This window comes from Macaca nemestrina, chromosome 8, assembly GCF_043159975.1.
Source record: "Macaca nemestrina isolate mMacNem1 chromosome 8, mMacNem.hap1, whole genome shotgun sequence".
Classification (NCBI taxonomy): Eukaryota; Metazoa; Chordata; class Mammalia; order Primates; family Cercopithecidae; genus Macaca; species Macaca nemestrina.
In genome coordinates this window covers 36531776-36556508 of record NC_092132.1, presented here as the reverse complement: position 1 = coordinate 36556508, position 24733 = coordinate 36531776, and the positions used below count along the sequence as shown (strand labels likewise).

The window sequence follows — 24733 nt, the reverse complement described above, 5'->3', positions numbered from 1 at the left end:
TTTGTAAAAACAAATATGATAATTTGGCTCCAAATAATCTATGCCAAGATTTGGTTAGGCATCTGCCTATTTTTTCAGCCATATTTCCAATTAAGAATATGAGACAATTTGTGCCAAATTGTCAGCTAACTCTGTCCTTTCCCTGCACAGAGATGAAAATTCTTAGTGAGTGCGCAGGTATCTCCATAGAAAGATAATTCTCACCCTTTTCTGGAGACACACGTCTTTGGAGGCACATCTTGACTTTCTAATCTTACCTAGTATTCTAGTCACATTCTACACACCACCCAATTTTATTTTCACTATAGCACTTCTTACTAAAAGTATCTTCCTTATTTACTTGGGATTTTCTGACTTATTTACATGTTTTTTTTTTTTTTTGTTCAATGGCTGTGTCTCATATCTGCCTTGATTAGGGCTCCCCTCATCTTTTAACTACAGTTACAGTTATAGTCCCTACAACCTTAATTAACTGTTGTCTTCTTTTTACATTGAAGTGGCATCACTGTCTGAGGTAAATACCTGAGGTTCGTGATCTCACGCCAGGGAGATCAAGGATGCAAACATACAAGAAGTGAGTTTAAGAGTGGAGGTTTTAATAGGCAAAAGAAAAAGAGTAGCTCACTCTCTCTTGAAGATAGAAAGAGGCTTCCAAATGGGCCTTCTGGTTTCATGGTGAAATACACAGGTTTTTATAGAGCAGCTTGAGGAGGCAGTGTTTGATTTACATAGGGCCTGCGGGATTGGTCAGACCACGTGTTGTGTCCAAAATTGGTGGGTTCTTGGTTTCACTGACTTCAAGAATGAAGCTGCGAACTCTCCCGGTGAGTGTTACCGTTCTTAAAGATGGCGTGTCCGGAGTTCCTTAAGACGTTCAGATGTTTCTGGAGCTGCTTCTTTCTGGTGGGTTCCTGGTCTCGCTGTCAGGAGTGAAGCTGCAGACCTTCGTGGTGAATGTTACAGCTCTTAAAACTAGCGTGTCTGGAGTTGTTCATTCTTCCTGGTGGGTTTGTGGTCTGGCTGGCTTCAGGAGTGAAGCTGCAGACCTTCGCGGTGAGTGTTACAGCTCTTAAAGGCACCATGGACCCAAAGAGTGAGCGGCAGCAAGATTTATTGTAAAGATCAAAAGAATAAGAATTCCACAGTGCCGAAGGCGGAACCTGAGTAACTTGCCCTTGCTGACTCGGGTAGCCTGCCTTTATTTCCTTATCTGACCCCACCCACATCCTGCTGATTGGTCCATTTTACAGAGAGCTGATTGGCCCATTTTACAGAGAGCTGATTGGTCTGTTTTGACAGAGTGCTGATTGGTGTGTTTACAATCCCTGAGCTAGACACACAGTGCTACACAGAAAAGTTCTCCAAGTCTCCACTAGGTTAGCTAGATATAGAGTACCAATTGGTGTATTTACAAACCGTGAGCTAGATACAGAGTGCTGATTGGTGCTTTTACAATCCCTTAGCTAGACCTAATCTCCAAGTCCCTGCTAGACTCAGGAGCTCAGCTGGTTTCACCTAGTGTATTCCACACGGGGGCTGTAGGCCAAGGTGCTGGCCAGTCCCCCGCCATGTCCCCATACTCCTCAGCCCCTCCATGGTTGATGGGACTGAGTGCCGGGGAGCATGGGGCAGCCTTGTTGGTGAGGCTAGGGCCCACCGCATAGGGGGCGGCTGGGACATGGCAGGCTGCAGGTCCCAAGCCCTGTCCCACAGGGAGGCGGCTGAGGCCCGTGGAGAGTTTGAGAGTGGTGCATGCGGGCCTGCAGTGCTGCGGGACCTGGTGCAGCCTCCGCAGCTGCTGGCCCAGGTACTAAGCCCCTCACTGCCCTGGGCTAGTGGCCCCTGCAGGCTGCTCCAAGTGCGGCCCCTCTGAGCCCGCGCCCACAACCTCCGGAACTTGTGCTGGACTGCCAGCCTGCCCGCAGCCCCAGTTTCTGCCCACGCCTCTGCCTCCACGCTTCCCAGCAAGCAGGGAGCCGGCTCTGGCCTTGGGCAACCCAGAGAGAGGCTCCCACAGTGCCCTGGCGGGCTGCAGGGCTCCTCAAGCACAGCCAGAGTGGGCGCCGAGGCCGAGGAGGTGCCGAGAGCTAGGGCTGCTAGCATGTTGTCACCTTTCAGTGTGATGTTTGCATAGCCCACGAAGAAGCTGGCTATCCCACTATAATCTTTTATTATGCAGATGAGTTCTCTACCTGGCCGCCAGCATGTTGTTTGTTCCTTACTATACACTGTGGTTGACAAAGAAAGGGGAGGATGGAGGCCCCAGGCTGAACATGTCTGGCCCACAAGCAGTCTTTTCCTATTGGCACCGCTGCCAGCATTTAGCTATGCAAGCTTTTTAGGTAGCTTATCTATGTCTGCAGCTCAATTTTACATGCTACTCTTTGTTAGAAAAGAAATGATTTGGGGGCTGCTTTTAATTAAAGGAGAAGCCTTACCAAGGGCTCTTTTCCCCTCACTGTCTAAATAATTTCTTTTTAGTTCCTATATCCATATTGTTTGTAGTTTCTCTACATGTTATTTACTGTTGTCCTCCCTTCTGGACTCTAAGTTCCTTGATATTCTTGTATTCTCCAAAAGACGTATCTAGCACACTGCTGAATATATAGTACAAAGACATCACAAGCTCAGATTTCTAAAAGGATTCCTATGAATCCTCAAAACATATTTACATAAGGCTTTTATTTAAAGGCAAATGCTACATCCAGTAAGAGAAAAGAACATCAGTCAGCATTGGAAATCCATAAAACATCAAGATGCTAGTTTGTTAGGGTTCTTTTTCATGTAGTAACGTGCTTCATCTCTGGATTGAACTGCCAAGTTTTGTATGATGAATCTTAATTCAGGTGAAGTCAAGTTCCCAGCAGGGTCTTTTATGTTCCCCTGGTCACAAAGCGAATCTCAACTGTCTAACTGGTTGAAACAGCTAAAAATGAACAGTAAACAAACCAGTCTTAGCTGTCCTCAGGGAAGTTTTGGACTTTAAATAGCACATCATAAGTCTCATTTCGCTTTTCTTGGTCAAGGGTCAAAGTCAAACATCCAGGTATCCTCAGAATCAGGGTAGTCTCAGTTCTCCATGCACAGGTTCTCAGCAAATGCTTCTCGGTTTATTAACAAGTTCACATACTGAAAAATATAATTTGGTCATATTTCTAATCTGTTTTCACCTATATGAAGCTATAAAAACATATTTTTTTTTTTTCATAAACTCTTAAAATACTTAGTTTCCTCGGGGAGGGAGAATATAATTGATTTCTCATCCCAAATGTTGAATTATTTCTCTGTTGGCTCTCTTCTTAGAAAAGAATGAATTTTTAATCTTGTTACATATATTCCAGTTCACAAGGCATGATTGTCTATGTGTCTGTGAATGCTTCATTTTAATTCAATAGATCCTTCTTAAAGTTTTAGATTATTAAAGACATAATAAGGGAATGGCCAGCATGCCAGAGGCAAAGTACCTTCACTTAGAAGCATAAAATTAATTGAAATTGTCTTTTGTTTGAAGACGGTACTACTACTAAGAACATGCCACAGAGTATATATTTAACAGTGACTATAAATCCAGCCACTTCATTGTTATAAATATATTAACCTGGCAAATGCATGGCTATTTGAGAGTCTGGTGGCCAAGCTGATCAAGCCCCTTGGTGTGGAGCAGTATTTTCTGAAACTGGAGTAGTTTTAGCTACTTGGGTCCAGGAAAAGCATGCCCTAGAATCACATGTAGGTCAATGAACTAGAATATCTGTGAGGATAGAAGCTTCTATCTCCTTTATGGTTGTATCTTTGGTGCTTAGCATAGTGATGGCACATAGTAGTGAATGTAGATAGTCAATGTATACTTGTTGAATGAGTGAAGGACAAACAAAATAAAAATGAATAAAGACTCACAATTGTGAACTACATCCTCACTCAAGTTAAGGCCAGAGGTTCTAATTTTTATTTTCATAGAGAGAACAAGATTCAGATGGTCTTTTTATGGGGCATTAGAACTGGCTACAGAGGCACCCAGCCAATTCCACCCCATAGATGGAGCTATAATGGCATGACCATTCCCCACTCGTTAGTGGAGCCAGTTTCCAACTTACTCAGGTTTTGGTAAAAGCATGACAAATGTGGAGATTGGAGAGATAATGATTTTGGCAAAGAAAAGGATAAAGATAATACCCACTTAAAATGCAAATAAAAACACCCCCTCCCTGTTCTGACCATCCAGTGACTTCCTTTCTTTGTATTATAAAGTCCAGAGTTCTTATCCTGATCTACAAGGCCCCATTCTGACCTTATCTCCCAGAGCTCTTCCCTGTGCTCATGCACTCAGCTTCATTGGCCTTCTTCCTGCTTTTCTTTTCTTTTCTTTTTTTTTTTTTGAGACGGAGTCTCGCTCTGTCGCCCAGGCTGGAGTGCAGTAGCCAGATCTCGGCTCCCTGCAAGCTCGGCCTCCCGGGTTTACGCCATTCTCCTGCCTCAGCCTCCCGAGTAGCTGGGACTACAGGCGCCCGCCACCTCGCCCAGCTAGTTTTTTGTATTTTTTAGTAGAGATGGGGTTTCACCGTGTTAGCCAGGATGGTCTCGATCTCCTGACCTCGTGATCCGCCCATCTCGGCCTCCCAAAGTGCTAGGATTACAGGCTTGAGCCACCGCGCCCGGCCTCTTCCTGCTTTTCAAACACACCGAGTGCACTTATATTCAGAGACTTTGATATTGGTGGCCTCTGACTGTATCACTTACTCCAGGGCTCCCTGGCACTACTTCCCTAGCTTCCTACAAACTCCTGCCCAAATGATAGCCCCTCAGCATGACCTTCTCTGCACGGGCAGAGTATTTGTGATTCCTGGGCATTATGTTATGGATCTATTTACTTACTAAGTGTGTGAATTTCCCTCCAGAACTTCTCAATGGCAGAAACTGTTTTTTGATGATGTTGTTTTCCCGTTTGTTTGTTTTCTTTACGCTCTTTCTCTAGTTCTTAGAGTAATGGCTAGAACCTACCAGATACTTAGTAAACACTTGTTGAATAAATGCATGAAAACTGGAAGAAATGGATGAATGAATGGCATGATTTGATGGGTTGGTTCTAAAACAAATTAGAGAAATCAGAGAAAATTCCCCTTATTTCACATAAACACTAATATAATGAACTATGAAAGCAAACATAAGAATAATGGGGAGGGGGGAATTTCTCTTTCTGCAGCCACATCTAACCTTCATTTGTGCTTGAGTGTTGTACCTCTGGGATAAATATTGGTGCACAGTTCTTGGTATAGTTCAGGCACCTGAGGCTAATTAACATTTCATCTAATAATGCTGATACAAAATAGTAGATTTAGTAAAACAGTTTAAGGCAAGACCTACGTGCCTTTTCTTGAGTGATAGTATTGAAAAATTAACAAGAAGCCAAATAACTAATTTTCTTAAAAAGTAAAAGAAAATGAAAATATACCCTTCGTTGATTTGCTGTTGTTGAATTTTTTTCCTTGAGGAAATCACTAAAATTTTACTGAGGAACAGAAGTACATTTGTATGGGCTATTTATCAGAATCACTGAAAAGCAAGTGTAAACAAATTCAACATTTTTTATAATAAAAGCAAATTACCAAACTATCTCACATTTATAAATTCCTTTAGATATAACACACATCTTTCACTTAGTTAAATCTAAATAACAATTTGTTACCTTAATTATTCTCCTTTAATAGAAGATAATTGTTTCTGAAGCAGATATAAAGAATGAAGAGTGAATTTCAACAAATATGTCTTGCTCCTGCTACCATTAAGAAAACAGATAACACCTATAGAATCATGGTCTGTGCTGGGCATTATTCTAAATTATTTCATGAATTAATTAATTTAATCTTTACAACAACCCTACAAAAACTATTATCCCCATTTTAAACTTAATTGAGGTATGAGAGAATTAAATAATTTTCCCCAAATTACAAAGCCAGAAAGTTGTAGAAATGATATTTGAATCCAGGTGGTCTTAACCAATATTCTACCCTGCCATGACCACAACACTCTATGCCTCTCAATGTGCTACAAGTACTCACTGTACAAGGCTTTATTTCTGCAAATCAGAGATGAGCAAATTAAGACACAAGGGAAGGTGTGTTATTTCCCTGGAACAAATTAAGAAACAGATAGGAAAAAGATAAATATCTGTATATATAGCAGAAAAAGCAAAACAGAAAACAATGCAAAAGGGCTAAAAACTGATGAATACTGCAGTGGTTTTCAAGTTAGTTCAGTTCATATACATACAAATTGAATGTGTTATATTTTTAAACATATTTTAAAATATATCATTTTTGAGAAGGAAAAATAAATATAAATAATGTAGGTACACAAATATTATCTCCAAATTAGTATTACTCTAAAATTTAATTTATGGCAGACTACTCAAATGATTTCTTTGTTTAGTATTTAGGGTGTGTATAGGATTTTGGATGAAATGATGTTAAATTTTACATTGAAAAAAATTGCCAAAATAGTCAAAAAAGGAATGAAATAGGGTTGAAGTCCTGCCTTACAAACATCAGAAAACAGTAGAAAGCACTGTAATAGACTAGATATCATATTGGCACAGTAATAGACACTAGATTAATAGGTCAGAAAAGAGGATCTAGAAATAAATCCTAGTCTCTATGATAACTTAGTAGGTCTATGTGACTAAGTTGGTAGTTCAACTGTGGGGGAGGGGGAGAAAATTAACAAATGATGTCATCTATCATCATTAACCATGTGAAAGAAAATACAATTCTACTTCACATTTGAAAATAAATTACCTATGAGTTTAAAACTTACCCAAAAATAAGAAAAATAGAAATCCTATAAGAAAACAGAATGGACTTTATATCAGATCAAATGTTAATGGAGACTTTCTAAATCAATTCTGGAAACCCAGAAGCTAGAAAACATAAGATATAGATATGCACTTGTGAAAAATTTTTAGAAAGTATTTCATAGCAGAAGACACAATAAATAGAAATATGCAAATACATAAATCTAGAAAAAAATGCTGCAATACAGAGAATAAAGAGATTGCAGCATGACAATACATGTGTGTACCATACTATTTTTCTCTTCCTAAGCACATAGAAAGACTACATTGTCAACTTTCCATGTAGTTTGGTTGGGGCCATGAAACTGAATTCTGGCCATTGGGATGTGGACAGGTATGATATAAGACACTTGCTGGTCTTAAAAATACTCTGCTCTATTCTTTTATTAGTTACTTTTTGCTATATAACAAACTACCTTAAAATTTAGAGGCATGAAACAACATTATTTCACAGTTTCTGTGGGTCGAGAATCTGGATGAGGCATCACTGGGTCATCTGGTCTGGCTTTGGGGGTCTCTCACTGACTGTATTCAGGGTTTTAGCTGGTGCTTTTACCTACTCTGAAGGCTCGACTGGGGAAGAATTCACTTCTAAGTTTTTCCTTAGAGCCTCCAGAGGGGACATAGTCCTGCTGACACCTTGATTTCAGCCTAGTGATACTTATTTGGTCTTGTGGACTCCAGAAGTGTTAGAGAATAAATTTCTATTGTTTTAGGTCACCAAGTTTGTAGTTATTTGTTACAACAATCACAGAAAACTAATACACAGGTAAGGGAAGACTCAAAATGAGAACAGTGATAGACCGTAAGCCTCAGAGAGCATAGAGGAATTGAGAGGAGACAGAATTCCAGAGGATATATGAAGTCATATGAAGCAAAGTCAGGAAGGATAAACCTGGGGTCCTTGAGCTACTGGTGGTTACCAATTAAACAGGGATAAAGAGGTTGATGGGATTAGCCTTGACGACCTAAGAGGCAGACTTTGAAGGTGGGTGTTAAAGTGAGGAAGTGGGTATATGGCAATGACCTGAACATGTGTGCCTCCCCAAAACTCATATGCTAAAATCTTAACCTCCAAGATAATGTATAAAGATATTAGACTTTTGGGAAATGATATGGTTTGGATCTGTGTCCCCACCCAAATCTCATTTTCAATTATAATCCCTAATGTTGGAGGTGCGGTCTGGTGGGAGGCAATTGATTGGACCATAGGAGTGGTTTCTTGTGGTTTAATGTCATCCTCTTTGGTGCTGTCATCGTGATGGTGAGTTCTCGTGAAGTCTGGTTATTTAAAAGCATGTAGCACTTCTCCACCTCTCTCTTCCTCCTGTCCTGGCCATGTGAAGTGCCTCACTCTGCCTTTGCCTTCTGCCATGATTGGAAACTACCAGAGGGCTCCCCAGAAGCAGAAGCTGCTATGCTTCCTGTACAGCTTGCAGATTGTGAGCCAATTAAACCTCTTTTCTTTATAAATTACCCAGTCTCAGGTATTTCTTTATAGCAATGCGAGAACGGTCTAATACAGGGTATGATTGGGTCATGGGGGCTGAGAGCTCATGAATGGAATTGATTCCCTCATAAAAGATTCTCCACAGCATTCCCTCACCCCTTCTTCCATGTTAGGACATGGCCAGAAGACCATTGTCTATGAACCAGAAAGCAGCCCTCACCAGTCACCAAATCTTCCAGCACTTGATCCTGGACCTCCAGCTTCCAGAACTGTGAGAAGTAAATTCCAATTGTTTATAAGCCACCCAGTATACAATATTTTAATATAGCAGCTCAAGTTGACTAAGACACATATTACGCCAGGATACAGAGTTTTGAAGTCCCCCTTTCATTTCTACAAACTAAGGTGTGGAGAACACAGAAGGAAGAAGTTAACTGACAGCACAAGATATATATGTACATACAAATGTGTATGTATATTTATAGTTGTAGATATATGTGCATATATTTGACTATGCATAATTTGTTTATATTTTATGTGTACATTTATTTTTATGTTCATATAAATACACCCACATATATGTATATATTTGCATATTATTTTTAAAGCACAAATAAAAATGGAAGGATAAGACTTTGGGTAGGATAGCAGAAATAATAGGGATGAAGAAGTAAAGAGAAATGCTGGTCCTGAGAAAAAAAACAAATAAACAGCAAAAAATGATAATATATGCAACAATCATATATAGGCATTTATGTAAAGCTACAAAGGTCTCTATATGTCTAAGAAATTTTTAAAATAAATTTATAAAATATTATTTGTATAGCTATGGAAGTGCTGAAGGACTTTGTTAGAAGCTAAATCCATACATCACATGGTAATAACACTTCCATCGTAATCTCCCTGCGTTTGCTCTTTCTTATTTGCATTTCACTGGGTTTATGGTTATAAGTTATTCAGCATTGCAGACAATTCAACTTACCACAGCTCCAGTTCTCACTCTGAATCACCTCTTGAAACTTCCTTTGTGTCTTTGAAAGAGGGAGGCTGCCAGTGCTCAGTGCACTTGCCTGAATTGACCTTAAGGAAAGTCTATTTCAAGAATCTGATCTGTTATTTTGATACAATTAAAATGTGAGTAAAAACGTCTTTAAACTTTTTTTTTTTTTTTTTTTTTTTGGTAAATGGGTGTCGCCTGGCATCCAAATTTTCCTATTACCATTTGCCACCATATGATTTTAAATCCAGCGTCTTTACATGAATGAATATTAAACAAGCTGTTCTACCCTTAAACTGGGATGCTAAAGGTATTTTTTTTTTTTTTTAATTTTCAGCATCTCCCAGCCCCAAAATCTCACTCATGTCACAATTTAATACAAGTCTTGGAACTATGCATTCTTCTCCTGGATAGTCTTAATTCAGAGAACAGACCAAGGGAAAGAAAAAGCATGGAGATTTGCTAGATGTTTCTGTGGAGTTATTATACATCACTTCCACTCATATTGTATTGAATAATCCATTATTTGTATACTAGTCACAGATTCTGAAGCCTGTCTACCTGGACTCAAATCCTGGCTTTACCACTAATTAGTGTGTTCTTGAGAAAGTAACTTAACCTCTCTGTGCTTCTTTAAAATGTGGATAATGATCAATAGCAATGACCTCATAGGATTGTTGTGAAAAGAAAATGAATTATCCATGCACTGCACTCAGTTCCTGGCACATAGTAGATAGTAGGTGATATGGTTTGTCTGTGTGCCCACTAAAATTTCATCTTAAATTGTAGCGCCCATAATCCCCACATGTCATGGGAGGAACCCAGTGGGAGGTAACTGAATCACGGGGGCAGTTACCCCCATGCTGCTGTTCTTATGATAGTGAATGAGTTCCCATGAACTCTGATGGTTTTATAAGGGGCTTTTCCCCTTTTTTGCTTGGCACTTATCCTTCCTGCTGCCATGTGAAGAGGACATATTTGCTTCCCCTTCCGCCATGATTTTAAGTTTCCTGAGGACTCCCCAGCCATGCTGAACAGTGAGTCAATTAAATCTCTTTCCTTTATGAATTACCCAGTCTCAGATATGTCTTTATTAGCAACGTGAGAACAGACTAATACACTAGGCAACTGTGAACTGTTTATCATACTGGGAGTGTTGGGGGATATTTAAGTGAACAATTTCCACCAAAAGTGGAGTGTGGAGAAGGAGGAAAGGGTGAGATGAAAAACTAAAAAGAATAAGGGAAGGAAAACCCTATGACTGTTTAGAATTTGAGAGTGCTTTGGAAGTAACGAAGCACCCTAGAAAAACCACTTAAGAGGTTAAGAGTAGAGGCCTGGGGACTTGAATGCTATGAATATGCAGAGTCAGTACAGTAAATACTGCAGTCAGGGAACTTAGATAGGTATTGAGTATGTGTGGACAAAGTTGTAGGGTTTAGGAAAAATAAATCTATAAAATTACTTTCATTAAGACTAAAAATGTATCTTAGGGAAAGTTAGAAAACAAAAACCACAATAATACATACTTAAATTGCACATAGTAAATATAAAGTCAAACAGGAAAGCAGTTATCTCTTTATACATATTTTTCAGTAATTTACTGAGATAACAAAAGTTCCATGCAAATAGCTAAATACACATTTCCTTCCTTATTCATGAACCCAATAGCTTGGCAATAGAAAACTTGGCTTTTAACCTCAGGTTCCTCAAGGACAACTTTCTCATTCCGAAAAGAGGTTTCAGTGTCAATTCATAAAAGCCTCTGCTTGTTTTTAAAATTTGATTTCAGAGAACACAAATACATTTATAACAGGCAGTAGGTTATTAATGAGAAATATTGGCTCACAATCTTTTTATCAATATTTTAAATTAGTAATCAAATGAATTTGTCGAAGCACATTGAACATCTCACACAAGAAAATACTTCGTTATAATGTATGTATGATGTTATATGTGTATTATATATATGTATAATGTATAATGTTATTCAGATTTTACAATTTCTGGGTTTTTCTAATATAAAGTACAACTTGATCTGAGGTAATACAGTGGGTTTTATATAGACTTCTAAAATAAATCTCTCAGCTTTACGTTTCTGTCTTTTGAAACACTTTCTTTTTTGTATTTTGTATTGATACATACTATTTTCAGATAGTTATGAAGTACAAGTGATATTTGTTACATGAACAAATGTGTAGATCAAGTCAGAGTACTTAGAGTATCCATCACCTGGGGCATTTATCATTTCTATGTGTTGAGAGTGTATCTAATCCTCTCTTCTAGCTACTTTGAAACACACAATACATTGTTGTTAACTATAGTCACCCTAGTCTGTTATCAAACATTAGAATATATTCCTTCCATTTAACTGTATCCATTAAACAACCTCTCTTCACCCCCTCTGCCTCCCCTACACCCTTCCCAGCTTCTGTTAACTATCATTCTACTCTCTACTTCTAGGAGATGAACTTTTAAAAAAATCTCCCACATATGGTGAGAACATGTGATATTTGTCTTTCTGTATCTGGCTTATTTCACTTACCATGATGACCTCCAGTTCTAACCTTGTTGCTGCAAATAACAAGATTCCATGCTTTACTATGACTGAATAGTATTTCATTGTGTATATATGCCACATTTTAAATCTGTTTATCTGTTGATGGACACTTAGGTTGATTCCTTTTCCTTGTTATAGTGAATAGTGCTGCAATAAAAGTCAGGGGTGCAGGTCTCCTTTGATATAATGATTTTCCTTTGGATAAATACCCAGTAGTGGAATTGCTGGATTGTATGGTAGTTTTTAGTTTTCTGAGACATCTCCATACTGTCTTGCATAATGGCTGTAATAATTTACATTCCTACAAACAGTAATGAGTTCCCTTTTTATGCATCTTTTCCAGCATCTGTTTTTTTTTTTTTCTTTTTCTTTTTAGCAATAGCCATTCTAACTTCTGTAAGATAATATCTTGTTGTGGTTTTGATTTGCATTTCTCTGAGGATTAGTGATATTGAACTTTTTAAATATACCTGTTGGCAATTTGTGTGTCTTCTTTTGATAAATGTCTATTTATATCCTTTCCTTATTTTTAAATGAGATTATTTGTTATTTTTTTTCTGTTGGGTTATTTGTATATTCTGGATATTAGTCCCTCATGGCGTGAATAGTTTGCAAATACTTTCTCCTATTTCATAGGCTGTCTCTTTGCACTGTTGATTAATTATTGTTTCCTTTACTGTGCAGAAGATTTTTGGTTTAATATTGTCCCTTTTGTCTATTTATTGTTTTTGTAGACTGTGCTTTCGGGGTCTTAGCCATAGTCTTTTCCTAGACCAATGTTTTAGAGGGTTTTCCCTGTTTTTTCCCTTGATAGTTACATAGTTTCAGGTCTTATGTTAAAGTCTTTAATTCATCATGAGTTGATGTTGTATATGGTGAGAGAGAGCGGTGCAGTTTCATTCTTCTGCATACGGTTATCCAGTTTTCCCAGCACTGTTTATTGAAGATAGTATTCTCTGCCCATTGTATGTTCTTGACAGCTTTGTGGAAGATAAGGTGGCTATAAACATGGGGTTTTATTTCTGGATTTTCTATTCCGTTCCATCAGTCTATGTGTGTGTTTCTATAACAATATCATGCTGTGTTGGTTACTATAGCCTTGTAATATATTTTAAAATCAGATAGTATGATACCTCTAGCTTTGTTCTTTTTGCTCGTGATTGTTTTGTCTAGTAAGGCTCTTTGTTTGTTACATACAAATTTTAGATGTATTTTTTCCATTTCTGGGAAAAATGTCATTAGTATTTTGATGGGATTGAATCTGTAGATTGGGTAGTATGGTCATTTTAATAATGTTAGTTCTTTAATTTATGAGCATGGGATATCTTTTCATTTGTTTTTGTCCTCTTCAATTTCTTTCACCAGTGTTTCTAGTTTTCCTTGTAGAGTTTTTTCAGCTCTTTGTTTCTAGGTGGGTTTTTTTCTTTCTTTTTTTTTTTTTTTTTTTTTTTTTTTTTTGCAATTATTGTAAATGGGATTGCTTTCTTGATTTCTTTCTCAGCAAGTTTGCTATTAGTATATAAAAACAGTCCTGATTTCTGTGTATTAATTTTGTATCCTACAACTTTACTACATTTATGAGATCTAAGAGTTTTTTGATTGAGGCTGTAGGTTTTTCTAAATATAAAATTATGTCATCTTCAAAGAGAGACAAGTTGACGTCCTCTTTTCCAATTTGGATGCATTTTATTTCCTTCCCTTGCCTGATTGCTCTGGCTAGCAGTTCTAGTTCTACGTAGCAGAAGAGTCATGAAAGTAGGCGTTCTTATCAAGTTCCATTTCTTGGAAGAAAGGCTTTTCAGCTTTTCCTCATTTAATATAATGTTAGCTGTGTGTTTGTCACATTTGGCCTTTATTATGTGGAGATACTTTTCTTCTATGCCTAGTTCATTGAGAGTTTTTATCATGAAGAGATGCTGATTTTATCAAATTCTTTTCTATGTCTGTTGAGATGATCACAGGGTTTTTGTCCTTCATTGAACTGATGTGATGTATCACATTTATTGCTCAGGGGGCGGCTACAACAAAGAAAGGAAGAACCTTTCTTCAGGGTGCATGCATGTGCAAGGGGGTCCTGCTGCTGGAGGAGTGTGGCAGGGGAGGCAGTGGTTTGTGGTGGATGCCCCAGACAGGCGGCTCTCAGGCTCTGAAGAGTGTGCTCTTTGACCCCCAGTAGCAGTGGTGGTGGTGGTGGTGGTGGTGGTGGTGGCGGCGGTGGGTATCAGGGAGCATGCAGGTGCACTGTGGCCTCCTACTGCTAAGGGTGGGGTTGTTGTCATTGGCAGTCGTCATTGGCAGGCAGGTAGGTTTCCAGCTCTGGGGAGTGCTCTTTGCCTCCCTTTGTCCTGGGGGCAGCATCCTCAGTGTGCTGAATTGCCCTTTGCCCTGGGTGCAGGACATTGTGTTGGGGGTCATGCCACTGCTCTGCTGGGTAGGTCCAACCAGTGTCATGACACACAGCCTTCTTGGTGGACATGGAGGGATGTCAGTGGGGTTCCCAGGATGTGGAATGAGCCCGGGGCCAGGATGCAGTCTGTTGGAGGGTACACTCTCAAAATGGTGTCATGTTGCTGCTGCTTGGGTCTCCAGGGTGTGTGGGATACAGTGTCAGCTCCCTTTCTGCAGCAATGCTATTGCATGGTACCTACAGGCAGCTCCTTCTATTAGTCTCAGGGTTGCCAGGGTCAAAGGACTATCCCATGGCTAGGATTCCAGGAGTCCACGGTGGGAATGTGAACTACTGGGGATTTCTCACTTTCCCTTTCCTGGAACAGGGGAGCCTCTCCAGGCTCCTGGCTGATCCTGGCTGGGCTATTTGCCTGCTTCTCACTCCTTCTGTGTCTCAGGTGTTGTTTCCTGTCAGTACTTTGCTCAATTCCAGCATTCTGTCTCGGATGCTCTGTTTGAACTGTGGATCATCCACTCACTATTTTGGTTCCTCTTTGTGGGGGAGGGAGTGTCTCATGCCTCTAGTCAGCCATCTTGAAGCCTCTAGAATTCTGAAACACTTTGAAAGAGTTGTTTGAGTGGCATTAGACAGAGTATTTTAAAGTTTGATTTGCGTGTGTGTGTGTGTGTGAATGCTGGCCTATTAAAAGAGAAATGCAAAAATAGAATAACCAAAATTGTTATCTATATTAAATGGTATTTGTTTAACACTTGCAATGAAAAATTAATATAACTATGTAAGTTCCATCACAATTAGTGATTAAAAAAAAAGATATATACTGATTTGCACCTCAAGATGATGTGTTGTTGTAATGGAGCAAAAGTTAAACTTGTGTAATGAATATCTTAATCTTTCAAAACCATAATCCCTGCTAAGTAACCCCATCCTCCCCCTTCCCCCAAACCTTATCCATATGTCCAACTAATTCTTCAAGCATTGAGTATTCACCTACTACTATTTTTGGTACTGAGGGTAAGAAATGAGTAAGATATGCATTGTTCTTTAGAAATGCAAAGTTTTCAGAAAATGGTTGGATTGGAAGCTTTGGAAAGTAAAGTTTCCTCTAAGAAAGGCATGGTAGAGACAGCAGCGACACAAATAGAAAGTCAGTGTTAATGAGCTGAATTACACCTGCGAACAATACGTATGTTGAAGCCTGAACTTCCAGTCCGAATGTGACTGTATTTGGAGACAGGATATTTAAAAGGGTGATTAAGTAAAAAGGAGGTCATTAAGGCTGGCCTTAATCAAAGTGGAATCATCTCCTTATACAAGGAGGAAACTTGGACACACAGAGAGGCACCAGGCATGCACACAGAGGAAAGACGATGTAAGGATGCAGTGAAAACACAGCCACCTAAAGACAAGGAGAGAGGCCTCAGGAAAAAACAAACATTCCACCATCTTGATCCTGGGCTTTGAGGCTCCAGAACTGTGAGAAAATATATTCTGTGGTTTCAGCCACTCAGTCTATGGTGTTTTGTTATGGCAACCCTAGTAATTGAATGTCCCTAGTTTGATAAACAACTCTCAAGGTCTTTACCATCGCTTTTTGCATTAGGCCTTATCAAAGTAAAATTGCACCAAAGTTAAGCAGACCAGGAAGATTCTTTTGAAGACTATTGCAACAAAGGTAAAAGGCTGAATTCAATTATGTGGAGACAAATGGTGGGAGTATTTTTTAAGCCTTGGGGTGAACTAGTGGAAAAGTACTGAAGAACAGTAGGGAGAGGCTGATCAGTGGGATGTGTCCAGCATGGCTGGTTATTCCTGGGTTTGTGAAAGTTTCTCTCTGCAGTTAGGCCACCTGTGTTTGCTAATTGGCACCCACTGAAGTTAGGCCCTTACTCTGCCATAGAGACAAGGAATTAGGATTGCTCTCTCCTTCAGTATTTACATTTCAAAGAGATGGTTCTCAGCTCTTGGAGAAAGACATGCCTGGGTTGTAAAATTTACAAGAGACTGGGAAAAGATTTACATATATTTCAAAGGGGTGGAGAAAGAATTTACAATTGCTAGTTTTCTTAAGTCAATGCTCTAAGAACAGGGAGGTCGGAGCCTATAGCCAGAAAGAAAACTGTCTATCATCAAGTGTGGAGATTGTTAAAGCCGTATTAGTCAACCTCTTTGGGATGGAACAGCCTGGCCTCTAGTCCTGGAAGGACAGCAGGCTGCTACCATTGATTTGCCTGTGTACCTGCACAAATTGATGTCACCAGAAAACATTTTTATGGAATGGAGAGACATCCCACAACACTGTACTTAGAAAATTCTTATCATTCCACAGAGACCAAGCAGGAGCCATCAGAAAGCATGAAATAACTCTCTGCTATTGCCATTCTGGGCTTCCACAAATGGTGCCCTAGGCTGGATCTCATTAAATCTGCATCCCATTTTCCACCTCAAATCACTCAGAGCCTAGCAATTACCCAGTAAGTGCTTTCCCAAACAGCAAACGCAAGATTCATTTTCTTTTAAATCCTCCATCTGTTTCTTTGTTTTAAAATAGCTCTGCTTTGAAACTGGTGTCTCCACACAAAACAGGTAGTGGTTTGTTTTCATTCTATTTCTTCTGTCAGGAGTTGCCTAAAGATTGAAAGAAAATCCTCCTCTGCCTTGCAGCCCTAGGAAAATGAGTGCTGGTGTGAAAGCATCCACAGGTAGACACAGAATTACCCTGTAACTGCTCTATACAAAACACCAGTGGGACTCAACTGCTGGAGAGGCACATAATCATGGTCTGAGTTACAGGTTGGAGGAACAGCCCATGCTAGAATGTATACCAGCTGTCTTGTGCTGCCTGACAAATTTCCAGCCCTTTCCTAAAGCTGAGTCTTCAGTTGTAAGTGAAAGGTCAAAGTTTCTTGCTGAACCTTGGGGGACAGTCCATTCTTTACAATCCAAACTAGCTCTATTAGCAATTTTCTCTCTTCTTGGGGTAAGGAAACAAGTGAATTAAATAGAATAACTTTTCCTCCCTGAGTGAAATTACAAAGGCACAAAGTTTAATGCTGTGATCCTGGCCTGTGTGTTTGGTGGAGAGAAGAATATGGATTAAAAGGTAGACAGATTAGACATTTAGATATATGCATAATCCTTTTATTTTATAAATATATTCATTTGAATTGCTGACTTCATATTAGGATAAATGCATTCATACTTTCTTTGAATGGTACAGCTGGCTTTCTGCCTTTTAGGTAGATGCCATTTTGCTATCTCCAAGTATTTGTAAGCAGAGGAGCAAAAGAAAAAAGTGAAAGAGAGATAAGAGTAGAATCATGGCAACAGTTCATTCCCGTGTTGGATCCAGACCAAAAACACTAGCACTGTGGGAGTATGTTCTCCCAACCAACCTCAATACCTCCAAAACCTCTTAAGTGACTTATACACTTCTTTCTTTTCTTTTTTTCTTTGAGACAGAGTCTCGCTCTGTTGCCCAGGCTGGAGTGCAGTGGTGTGATCTCGGCTCACTGCAACCTCCACCTTCCAGGCTCAAGTGATTCTCCTGCCTCAGCCTCCTGAGTAGCTGGGATTATAGGCATGCGCCACCATGCCCGGCTAACACATTTCCCTTTTCCTACTCAAGTTAATTGCTACTTCCAAGTTAGCCTTTATTCGTCTCTTCCTCTTTCACATATTTTTTATATTAGATGATTTTGGAGACACAGGACTTACTGACTGAATTATTTGAGGCATGCACAGCATTCCTTTCACTAATACAACCAGGTCAGAGCATTTCTAATCTTTACAAGGTACACTGCCTCAAATCCAGATGGTGATTTTGCTCCTCCACAGACCTGTAGATCTAAAGGTACAATATGTATGACAAGAATAATCATTCGGCAGACATTCATTGAGCACTTCCAATGTGCATGGTGCTGGAGATACAGCCTTGAGTAAGACAGACAGGGCCTCTCCTGCAAAGAGCTTCCAGTGTTTCAAGGAAAACAAGTAATTACAATAAAAAGTAGAAAAGGTATAGGATTCCTTGCAGGTGGTCTAACCTAGTCTTTGCTGAGTGGAGTTAAAAAATGAAGAGCCTGGAAAGAGCGATATTTAATTCAAGAATTAAAGAGGAATTAGCCATATGCAGTAATGTGGGAAAAGGAGTGCAATAAAGAGAAGAGCATGCAAAAGTCTAGGCTCTAGAGGTAAGAGAAAGCCTGGCTTTTGGGGGAAACTGAAAGAAGCTCACTATGGCTAGAGAAAAGAGGAAGAGAGTGACAGACACAGAGGAAGACAAGTCAGAAGAGATAAATGCAGGGAAATTTCTAAATAGCCATGTAAACCCTGTCCAAGGAGTTTGGGAAGTATCTTCAGGCATCAACAACCAGCAGAAAATGGATGTTCCATGAGAATGCTCCCCAGTCACCAAAAAGAAAAAAAAAACCAACCAAACAAACCAAAAAACCACGTTCTCAGCATTGATAGACTCTGACCTACAATAGACCCGTGTATGATCCTCAATATGTTGCCTCCTACTGCTATTCTGCCAAAAATCCGTTCTAGAAGAGAAAATGAATACAAACATTTAACAATTTTATAAATCAGTAACCATAGACTGAAATTAGCTGGATAAAGCAAAAATGGCATGCCCAAGCTGTGATCTTTTATGTAGAGCTGGCCTCTCTTCAGTGTCCTTTGCCCAAAATTAGCTCGCCTGCCCCGGGGATCATTGGTAGCCATTGCCACATCTTTATACAAATTAGAAAAATGAATCTACCCCCTCATCTGAAGATACTTGGCACTTGGGCTCAAGGCTTGACTAGGAGAACAGATAGATTTAATCCCCTACTCATACCTCCTAATCCCACCTCCACAGCCTTGAACCCGAATGACAGGCAGCAGCCATGCACACACAGACAATAGGTTGTCTTTTGCTTTAACTTTACCTGTTATGTGTCCTGAAATTCCACCTACTGGGTGTCAATTTGGGAGGATAATAGTTTTTTGCAGAAGTGAAAAACTGTTAGCTGGTAAAATCAGAGATAATTCACTTTGCTACCAATTAATTCAACCATCTTGTTTATCCCTAGTTGAGAAGAGTGGCACTGAGGAAACAAGGGTTTGACTTGGAGGTGAAGGAAAGGTGAGTCATGGTCATGGTAAAGCATAACGGCTTTCCTGGGAGAGACAGGGAGAAGAGGAAAACTGAATAGAATGATATGGAGTGTTTTATTAAAAAGCAATATGTGAGGCCTGGGAAAAGAAAGATTAGCAGTAGTTGAGAAGTGCTGAGTGGAAAATGTCAAAGGGCCAAATTTAAACTTGAACTGTTTTAACAATTTTTCTTAGCTGATTCTGCCCCCAAGGGTCATGGTGCTTTCTCTCCAGAATGCAGACCTCAGAGTAGTACTATTAATCCTACAGTTCAGGGACTTTGTGAGTTGTATTGATTTTACCTTTTTCCCTTTTGAGTGTCCTGGAGACCTAATCAACATGGCTAATATTGCTTCTGTGGGCAGATGTGCTTGGAATTCCAAATGAACGTACAAGTCGATGTGTCAACCTGGAGCTACTTTAAATAGAAATCAAGGAATATTCTTTTTAAAAAAGTGACTTCAACCTGGTGTGTCTTACCATTATATTTCAAAAGATTAAACAAAAACAAGGAAGCAAAAACACAAAATGGAACATTTGTCTTGGATTATAGCCTGTGTAAAGCAGGTTGCATGGCAACCAACTAAACTGAATTTAGTAGATTTAAGCATGTGCTGATTAATGTCAGGGGTCACAGGCACAGACACAAGGCTGATTGCTTCCTAACAATTTCACTATAATAGTGTTATTGGAAGACATATTTGAAATTTAATACATTGAGATTTTTAGAAAAGCCACTTGGGCTCCAGCTTTCCAGTGAAATTCAAATTGATTCAACTTCAATGGGTGTCATACCATCAAGCAGACACTGTGTCAGGTGTTTTATGCATGTCATCGTATTTCACCTCCAAAATAACTCTTTACGGTAAGGACTATATTTTCACTAGTCAAATGTGGAAACTGAGGCACAGATGCAAGGTCATACAGCTCATAGGTGATGGATACAAACCCTGATTTAGGTAGCTCCATAACCCTTACTTTTTCTAACATACCATTTTGTTTTCTTTTTTCCCCGGGGGAATTCCTTAGATGCTTATACATGCCACATACATTCACATAATTTGTCCCCACTTCACCCTCACAGCATAATTCTGGTGAACACATAGTTATTTACACTTTATACAATTAGGAAAATGAAGTTCAGTAATGTTAAGTACATTTCCAAGGTCATACATTGAGTACATGGCAGGTCATATCAAGAATTTAAAGCCAAGTCTCCAAAATCCAATTTCAATCCTTCTCCTCCCCCACAGCTTCCTGTAAAGATGTTCTGTCTTGAATTCCTCAGCACATCATTATTCGACTTGAAATAAAACTGGCCCTCTCTCATTTTCAAAACATACCTGTCTCTTGACCTCACCTAAAAAATATGTTCTCTTATTTCTACACCTGTAGAAAAATAATCTTAGCTACTAATCCAAAACAAGGTATTGACGGTTGATTAGGGAATTCATTCACTACAGCTGATATGTGCATGTTTCCTAGGAGACAGCAGAAAACAGAACCTTCCAACCCACTGCCATGACCGTCTCTTGCTGGAATATTAGCTACTGAGGCAGTTAGCAAAGGAGATATACATTTGAGCAAAACAGATTTTACCACACCCCTAAAATCATATGATAAGTAATCAAATCCAGAATATGCATGGATATTTTGGTGGAAGATTCCTGTGGTATATATTCAGGTATATATTCACATGCTCACATTAGTAATATATAACCATAGACTGAAACACCAACAGAGCAAGGTCTCATGAACCTCCAACAGATCTGAAATATTCTTTGGCTCTAATTTTTTTATCTTTTTCTTTAAAAGAACATGACACTGTGGTTACAGTCAGGAACATCTCACATACAGGTAATAGCTGAAAGAAAAGATATAGAAGTGCTGTTGAGCAGGGTGACAGTCCTTAATTGTGGCACATATTTAAAATCCAACACAAAATGCTATATATAGAAGGTATAGTGATTTCTGCATTTAATTAAACAAATATGCATGATTGCTAAAAATATTGAAAGGAAAAGCGGTATTTCTTTGGCGCTAGCAATACTTACTCAATTTCTTAGATTGCTTCTAAAGTAAAGTTAATGATATTTTTGTCTTGTCTGCTGGATTTAAAAATTTGGCCTACTTTTGTCCTATATCCACGTTTAAACCAATCACTCTGGCCAAAAGAAAGTTGATGACCTGATGGACCAAGCCTGGGTCATTTTTAACCCTCACTGCTGAAGTTGTTATCAACCCGAGTGGAACCACAGGGACTGAGAAAAGGAGATGGTAGTTTCTCAAAGAAATGCTGTGCAGATGAAAAAAAACCAATGCTGTGCAGAGGAAAAATAAGACATAAAATGAATTAGAATATATTAAGGAAACATCTATCAAAGGCATAGCTGTTGATCGAAACATGATTGAAATAAGATGACTTTGATTGTGTGCAGAGAATTAGGGGTAGACCCAAGAAAGCAAAGAAACCTTTTTCTTTTAAGCACAGTTAATAAGTATGAGATTGTGTTGATCAGGTTGGCAGGAGAGAGTGTTGATTGAACAAGCTTTGATTAATAATGCAGTGACGGCACAACCTTGAGTAGGGAGGAACTGCCTGAGCAACACTCCCCAGGTTTGTATGACCCCTGTGGTTCTTTCTTCAGAGCCTATAATGTTAGAAGAGAAGCATGTGTCCAGAGAAAATTTTATTTATTTTTATTTTATTTTTCATGATACTTTAAGTCCTGGGATACATGCGCAGGTTTGTTACCTAGGTATACGTGTGCCATGGTGGTTTGCTGCACCCATCAACACGTCATCTACTTTAGTTAGGTATTTGTCCTAATGCTATCCCTCCCCTTGCCCCCCACCTGCCAACAGGCCCTGGTGTGTGATGTTCCCCTCCCTGTGCCCATATGTTCTCATTGTTCAGTTCCCACTTATTAGTGAGAACATTCGGTGTTTGGTTTTCTGTTCCTGTGTTAGTTTGCTGAGAATGATGGTTTCCAGCTTCATCCATGTCCATGCAAAGGACGTGAACTCATTCTTTTTTATGGCTGCATAGTATTCCATTATGTATATGTGTTACATTTTCCTTATCCAGTCTATCATTGATGGGCATTTGGATTGGTTCCAAGTCTTTGCTATTGTGAATAGTGCTGCAATAAACATATGTGTGCATGTGTCTTTATAGTAGAATGATTTATAATCCTTTGGGTATATACTCACTAATGGGATTGCAGGGTCAAATGCTATTTCTGGTTCTACATCCTTGAGGAATCACCACACTGTCTTCCACAATGGTTGAACTAATTTACACTCCCACCAACAGTGTAAAACTGTTCCTGATTTTCCACATTCTCTCCAATATCTGTTTTTTCCTAACTTTTTAATGAGCACAATTCTAACTGGCATGAGATGGTATCTCATTGTGGTTTGGATTTGCATTTCTCTAATGACCAGTGATGATGAGCTTTTTTTCGTATGTTTGATGGCTGCATAAATGTCTTCTTTCGAAAAGTGTCTGTTCATATCCTTTGCCCACTTTTTGATGGGGTTTTTTTTTTTCTTGTACGTCTGTTTAAGTTCTTTGTAGATTCTGGATATTAGCACTTTGTCAGATGGATACATTGCAAAATTTTTCTCCCATTCTGTAGGTTGCCTGTTCACTTTGATGATAGATTCTTTAGCTGTGCAGAAGCTCTTTAGTTTAATTAGATCCCATTTGTCAATTTTGGCTTTTGTTGCAATTGTTTTTTGTGTTTTAGTCATGAAGTCTTTGCCTATGCCTATGTCCTGAATGGTATTGCCTAGGTTTTCTTCTAGGGTTTTTATGGTTTTAGGTCTTAACATCTAAATCTTTAATCTGTCTTGCATTAATTTTTGTATAAGGTATAAGGAAGGGATCCAATTTCAGTTTTTTTGCATATGGCTAGCCAGTTTTCCCAACACTATTTATTAAATAGGGAATCCATTCCTCATTGCTTGTTTTTGTCAGGTTTGTCAAATATCAGATGGTTGTAGATGTGTGGTGTTATTTCTGAGGTCTCTGTTCTGTTCCAGTGGTCTGTATATCTGTTTTGGTACCAGTACCATGCTGTTTTGGTTATTGTAGCCTTGTAGTATAGCTTGAAGTCAAGTAGTGTGATGCCTCCAGCTTTGTTCTTTTTGCTTAGGATTGTCTTAGCTATATGGCCTTTTTGGTTCCATGTGAAATTTAAAGTAGTTTTTTCTAATTCTGTGAAGACAGTCAAAGGTAGCTTGATTGGAATAGCATTGAATCTATAAATTACTTTGGGCAGTATGGCCATTTTCACGATATTGATTCTTTCTATTCATGAGCATGGAATGTTTTTCCATTTGTTTGTGTCCTGTCTTATTTCCTTGAGCAGTGGTTTGTAGTTCTCCTTGAAGAGGTCCTTCACATCCCTTGCAAGTTGTGTTCCTAGGTATTTTATTCTCTTTGTAGCAATTGCGTATCCTGAGACTTTGATGAAATTGCTTATCAGCTTAAGAAGATTTGGGCCTGAGACGATGGGGTTTTCTAAATATACAATCATATCATCTGCAAACAGAGATAATTTGACTTCCTCTCTTCCTATTCGAATATGCTTTATTTCTTTCTGTCACCTGATTGCCCTGGCCAGAACTTCCAATACTATGTTGAATAGGAGTGGTGAGAGAGGGCATCCTTGTCTTGTGCTGGTTTTCAAAGGGAATGCTTCCAGCTTTTGCCCATTCAGTATGATATTGGCTGTGGGTTTGTCATAAATAGCTCTTATTATTTTGAGATGTGTTCCATCAATACCTAGTTTGTTGAGTGTTTTTAGCATGAAGGTATGTTGAATTTTATCTAAGTCCTTTTCTGCATCTATTGAGATAATCATGCGGTTTTTGTCATTGGTTCTCTTTATGTGATGGATTATATTTATTGATTTGTGTATGTTGAAGCAGTCTTGCATCCCAGGGATGAAGCTGATTTTGTCATGGTGGATAAGCTTTTTAATGTGCTGCTGGATTCGGTTTGCCAATATTTTTTTGAGGATTTTCACATCAATGTTCACCAGGAATATTGGCCTGAAATTTTCTTTTTTTTGTTGGGGCTCTGTCAGGTTTTGGTGTCAGGATGATGCTGGCTTCATAAAATGAGTCAGGCAGGAGTCCCTTTTTTCTATTGTTTGGAATAGTTTCAGAAGGAATGGCACCAGCCCCTCTTTATACCTCTGGTAGAATTAGGCTGTGAATCCTTCTAATCCTGGGCTTTTTTTTGGTTGGTAGTCTATTAATTCCTGCCTCAATTTCAGAACTCATCTATTCAGGGATTGGACTCTTCCTGGTTTAGTCTT

General features: G+C 39.0%; 1 long non-coding RNA gene across 2 annotated transcripts; it reads right to left on the bottom strand.

Moving 5' to 3' along the window:
• Positions 1-2690: 2690 nt before the first annotated feature.
• Positions 2691-20852, bottom strand: LOC105475978 (uncharacterized). Of its 2 annotated transcripts, none has more exons than XR_983759.3 (6): positions 20747-20852; positions 9280-9407; positions 8454-8566; positions 6057-6125; positions 5450-5550; positions 2691-3129 (listed from the first exon to the last, which is right to left on the bottom strand). It is a non-coding gene; the product is annotated as an uncharacterized lncRNA (long non-coding RNA). The 2 variants fall into 2 exon arrangements; XR_011606471.1 differs by lacking the exon at positions 20747-20852 and adding an exon at positions 11840-11854 and having other exon boundaries at positions 9280-9377.
• Positions 20853-24733: the final 3881 nt, after the last annotated feature.